Below are 6,000 nucleotides of genomic sequence, written 5' to 3' on the forward strand. Positions count from 1 at the left end.
TCTGAAAACATGAATGTTGTAGTGATGAACACTGCAGCTGAAAGTCCTTTCAGTAAGAAATCACCTGCTGATTAATGAGAAGATTCACAAGACCTTACCTGACCAACCAAAATGTAAACTAACATCTGGCCTGGTGTGCACCATCCATGCAAAGAATTCACTTCAAATGCCTGGGGCTATAGACTGCATCAGTTGGTCTAATGGAGGGATCCCTAAATACCTCCCGTGCTGTGATAATCCCCAGGCTTTGGAAGGGATTACAATTAGTTAAAAGCACTTGAATGCCCTCCAGGCAGGGAGAAGGGCATTGATCAAGCTGGAGGTCTCCAAGAAAACTCAGTGAGCCCTGTAGCAGCACAGGAGACTGTCAGTGATAATCTTTAATCCTGGGGATTTCATATAGTATAAAAGTGAAGGTCAGAAAGAATGGAAAGGTTGATAAAGTGACAGGGTGTAATGAAAAGACAGTAATTCTCCACCATGGTAATCAACATTCACCTTGGTTAAACCAGGATTGAATATAAACTTGCAGAATTTGAGCAATTAGTAGAAGGTGGTGAGGCTCCTGTGCCTCACATGCTTATAGGTTTGAAAGTTATGAGGAACAGAATAAGGTAGGTAAGGGGCTGGATGCTGGTAGAGATCCAGACGAAGTGATAATGATGCACAGAATAGGGCTGTTTTACCCAAAGTTGGTTCTAGAGTAACATACATACCAGAAGGGTCCAGTGAATGCAACCATTGTAGAGAGAGGAGGGAAAGCCACTGGCAAATTGAAACATTGCTTAAATGTTCAAGATGATGGATGTGAAGTAAGATCTATGGACTGGCAAAATTAGGTGAAATTTTGGAAGTCCCCAGAACAAGTCTGGAAGCATTTCTGGCCCCAGGAAACAAAACATATACTGGCAACAGAAACTCAGATTGTGGGAGGGAGAGATTCTGTAGCAGTAGTCCCATCAGTCTACTCTCCAGTAGTGATGGAGATGTCCTGGAGATGGAAGGTGTCCGAGACAGTGCTATCAAGCAGCACTTGCTCAGCAATAACCTACTCACTGACACCCAGTTTGGGTTCTGCCAGGGCCACTCAACTCCTGACCTCATTACAGCCTTGGTTCAAACATGGACCAAAGAGCTGAACTCCCGAGGTGAGGTGAGAGTGACTGCCCTTGACATCAAGGCAGCATTTGACCGAGTGTGGCATCAAGGAGCCCTAGCAAAACTGGAGTCGGTGGGAATCAGGGGGAAACTCTCCGCTGGTTGGAGTCACAAGCACAAAGGAAGATGGTTGTGGTTGTTGGAGGTCAGTCATCTCAACTCCAGGACATCAAAACAGGAGTTCCTCAGGGTAGTGTCCTCGGCCCAACCATCTTCAGCTGCTTCATCAATGACCTTCCTTCCATCATAAGGTCACATGTGGGGATGTTCACTGATGATTGCACAATCTTCAGCACCATTTGCGACTCCTCAGATTCTGAAGCAGCCCATGTCCAAATGCAGCAAGACCTGGACAATATCCAGGCTGATAAGTAACATTCACACCACACAAGTGCCAGGCAATGGCCATCTCCAAAAAAAAGAGAATCTAACCATCACCCCTCGACACTCAACGGCATTACCATCACTGAATCTCCCACTATCAACACCTTGGGGGTTACCATTGACCAGAAACTGAACTGGACTAGCCATATAAATACTGTGCCTACAAGAGCAGGTCAGAGGCTAGGAATCCTGTGGCGATTAATTCACCTCCTGACTCCCCAAAGCTCATCCACCATCTACAAGGCACAAGTCAGGAGTGTGATGGAATACTCCCCACTTGCCTGGATGTGTGCAGCTCCCACAACACCCAAGAAACTCAACACCATCCAGGACAAAGCAGCCCACTTGATTCGCACCACATCCATATACATTCACTCCATCCACCACCGACACACAGTAGCAGCAGTGTGTACCATCTACAAGATGCACTGCAGGAACTCACCAAGGCTCCTTAGACAGCACCTTCCAAACCCATGATCACTACCATCTAGAAGGACTAGGGCAGCAGACACATGGGAACACCACCACCTGGAAGTTCCCCTCCAAATCACTCACCATCCTGACTTGGAAATATATGGCCGTTCCTTCACTATCACTGGGTCAAAATCTTAGAACTTCCTCCCTAACAGCACTGTGGGTGTACCTACACCACATGGACTGCAGCGGTTCAAGAAGTTAGCTCACCACCACCTTCTCAAGGGGTAATTAGGGATGGGCCAGCGATGTTCACATCCCATGAATGAATAAAAAGAAAGTTAAATTGACTCTGCGATGAGATAAGACTCAATGCCAGTTATGACATATTGGAACTCGGTACTATGATGAAACACGCTACTGTTAAGGAGGCTCTGAGGACAAATAAAACATTTTTAAAATTGCATTCGGTGAAATGCGCAAACTTCCAAGCTTGGGCTACCTGAAAGATATGAAGTTAGTTCTTTTTAGGGCTATTATTTTTCCCATGCCAATCCTCTGGATGGATATTCAGGTACAGTTGGGTTAATCACATTCTTGGTGGGTGAAAATGTAAAATGTTTTCCCTTGGCCTGGGAAGCCAAGAAAGTAAATAGAGCGGTCAAAAGTACTCTAGCTGCAGAAACACCAGTGCTAGTGGAAATGATGGATATGGAATTGTACTTATCTAACATTCTGAAGGAAATTGTATACAAGGAACAATCTGAGAAACGTTTGGGCTCAGAATGCTATGTGGATAACTGATCTTTTTGAGATAATGTTCATTCAACAGAGTGTCACTGAGAAAAGGTGGAGGATTGACCTTGCTAGTCTAAAGAAAATGTTGGACAGAAATGAGATCTCTGAAATAAAATGGGTCTCTGCAAGTCACCAATTATCAGGCTGTTTTACAACGAGGAATGCTTGCTCCAAGTGTCAGAGGTCCCAGAAGAGGAATGTCTTGTGTTATGATGAGTTCCAAGAAATATGGAGAATCAATTTTTGCTCCATTGCATTTAAAAATTATTTTCATGGGATGTGGGTGTTGCTGGCAAGGCCAGCATTTTTTTCCCATCCCTAAGTGCCCTTGAACTGAATGACTTGCTATGTCTTTTCAGGGGTCAGTTAAGAATCAACTGCAATGCTGTGAGTCTGGAGTTACACATAGGCCAGACCAGGTAAAGATGACAGACTTCCTTCAAGGATATTAGTGAACCAGATAGGTTTTTGTGACAATCAATGATAGTTTCATGGTCATCATCACTGAGACTAGCTTTCAATTCCAGATCTATTACATGAATTTCAATTCTACCAGCTGCCAAAGTGGGATTTGTACCAATTTCCCCAGACATTAGGCCGGGCCTCTGGGTTACTAGTCCACTGACATTACCACTACAAAGAACAAAGAAAAGTATAGCACAGGAACAGGCCCTTCGGCCCTCCAAGCCTGCGCCAATCATATTGCCTGTCAACTAAAACTAAAACTACGCACCATCTCCCCTAAGTTATTGTAATTATTTAAGTTGTAAAGTTTTTGTTTTAAAGAAAGAAAGGGGAATCTGTTCATGCTTGGTTGATTATATTGTTAAAGATACAAAGGAGATTGGTACTGGTCAAAGACTTAGAGCAAATATAGAGAGAGTCAGTACCTTTCACGTTTTTGTTTTAGTTATAGTGCACCACCTGGGGCTCTCATACACTCTGATTTATTGATTTTTAGTTTATTGTATTGATTTTGTTTCTCAATAGAGCCTATAAAGAGAGTCGGCTTGGACACTGGGTGAGTAATTAGGAGGCAGAATTCTGTAATGCTGCATCCTGTGAATAAATCTACAAATAAGGAAAAAGATCAATGTCTTGTTTCGTACTTGGAGAGTGGGGGGGGCGTCGGAGAGTGGGGGGGGGCGTCGGAGAGTGGGGGGGGGCGTCGGAGAGTGGGGGGGGGGCGTCGGAGAGTGGGGGGGGGGCGTCGGAGAGTGGGGGGGGGGCGTCGGAGAGTGGGGGGGGGGCGTCGGAGAGTGGGGGGGGGCGTCGGAGAGTGGGGGGGGGCGTCGGAGAGTGGGGGGGGGCGTCGGAGAGGGGGGGGGGGCGTCGGAGAGGGGGGGGGGGCGTCGGAGAGGGGGGGGGGGGGGGGCGTCGGAGAGGGGGGGGGGGGCGTCGGAGAGGGGGGGGGGCCGTCGGAGAGTGGGGCGGCGTCGGAGAGTGGGGCGGCGTCGGAGAGTGGGGCGGCGGGGGGCGTCGGAGAGTGGGGCGGCGGGGGGCGTCGGAGAGTGGGGCGGCGGGGGGCGTCGGAGAGTGGGGCGGCGGGGGGCGTCGGAGAGTGGGGCGGCGGGGGGCGTCGGAGAGTGGGGCGGCGGGGGGCGTCGGAGAGTGGGGCGGCGGGGGGCGTCGGAGAGTGGGGCGGCGGGGGGGGCGTCGGAGAGTGGGGCGGCGGGGGGCGTCGGAGAGTGGGGCGGCGGGGGGCGTCGGAGAGTGGGGCGGCGTCGGAGAGTGGGGCGCGTCGGAGAGTGGGGCGGCGTCGGAGAGTGGGGCGGCGTCGGAGAGTGGGGCGGCGTCGGAGAGTGGGGCGGCGTCGGAGAGTGGGGCGGCGTCGGAGAGTGGGGCGGCGTCGGAGAGTGGGGCGGCGTCGGAGAGTGGGGCGGCGTTGGAGAGTGGGGCGGCGGGGGGTGTTGGAGAGTGGGGCGGCGGGGGGTGTTGGAGAGTGGGGCGGCGGGGGGTGTTGGAGAGTGGGGCGGCGGGGGGTGTTGGAGAGTGGGGCGGCGGGGGGTGTTGGAGAGTGGGGCGGCGGGGGGTGTTGGAGAGTGGGGCGGCGGGGGGTGTTGGAGAGTGGGGCGGCGGGGGGTGTTGGAGAGTGGGGCGGCGGGGGGTGTTGGAGAGTGGGGCGGCGGGGGGGTGTTGGAGAGTGGGGCGGCGGGGGGTGTTGGAGAGTGGGGAAGCGGGGGGTGTTGGAGAGTGGGGCGGTGGGGGGTGTTGGAGAGTGGGGCGGTGGGGGGTGTTGGAGAGTGGGGCGGTGGGGGGTGTTGGAGAGTGGGGCGGTGGGGGGTGTTGGAGAGTGGGCAGGGGGTGATTAGACATGGGGTACCAGGTAACTCTGTCAAGTGACTGGACCTTGATCCTCAGTGGGATTGAGCCCCTGCTCCTTCCAGGCCAGTTCTCCTCCGGCTGCTGTGTCTGCCGGGAAAACCTGGACTCAACCACACAACCTTCAGTTTCCTTTTCCCAAGACCCCAACCCTGGCCCTGCCGCTGTGTCCGCCTCTCCCTGGACACCAGCACCTCCTTTGCCCTTCCGAGGCCCTGTCTTTGTGTCTCACCTCAGGGGCAGTCTGGGTCCATTGAGGAATGTTCCACACAATCTCTTCACATAACTGAAGGGAACATTCTGGAAATTGTGACCAGCCTGTAAAACGAGGACAAAGTTATAACCCTGGGAACAACGGATCAGAATCCTGCACCCCTACCCATAGCAACGGTGCCCATCCCCACCCTGACCAATAAGCCCCCCACTCCCAGCTAGAACAAGCCTCCCACAAACCCCACCCCCACCCCCATATAGAGAAACACTTGCCCCACCCTAACTGCCCCGTCTCCCAGTCACTGACCTGCCAGGTTGTGTTGAGTTTGTTGATGAAGTTCACCATGTTCTGGGACAGGGGCTCCAGGGTTGGCATCGGACCAGCCATCGCCGTGTAAACAGACAGAAGTAAGACCAGGCCCAGCGCCATCCTCAAGACCAAACTGCAAACCAGCATCTGAGAGACAGAGAGCGTGGAGGGGGGAGGGGGGCGGAGAGAGAGAGGGGGGCAGAGAGAGAGCGGGGGGGGGGCAGAGAGAGAGCGGGGGGGGGCAGAGAGAGAGCGGGGGGGGGGCAGAGAGAGAGCGGGGGGGGGCAGAGAGAGAGCGGGGGGGGGGCAGAGAGAGAGCGGGGGGGGGCAGAGAGAGAGCGGGGGGGGCAGAGAGAGAGCGGGGGGGGGCAGAGAGAGAGCGGGGGGGGGCAGAGAGAGAG

General features: G+C 53.3%; 1 pseudogene; it reads right to left on the minus strand.

Annotated features, from left to right (window-relative positions):
• LOC121292982 overlaps positions 1-6,000 on the minus strand; it is a 66,094-nt pseudogene that overhangs the window by 56,390 nt on the left and 3,704 nt on the right.

The sequence above is a fragment of the Carcharodon carcharias genome, chromosome 2, assembly GCF_017639515.1.
Source record: "Carcharodon carcharias isolate sCarCar2 chromosome 2, sCarCar2.pri, whole genome shotgun sequence".
Taxonomy (NCBI): domain Eukaryota; kingdom Metazoa; phylum Chordata; class Chondrichthyes; order Lamniformes; family Lamnidae; genus Carcharodon; species Carcharodon carcharias.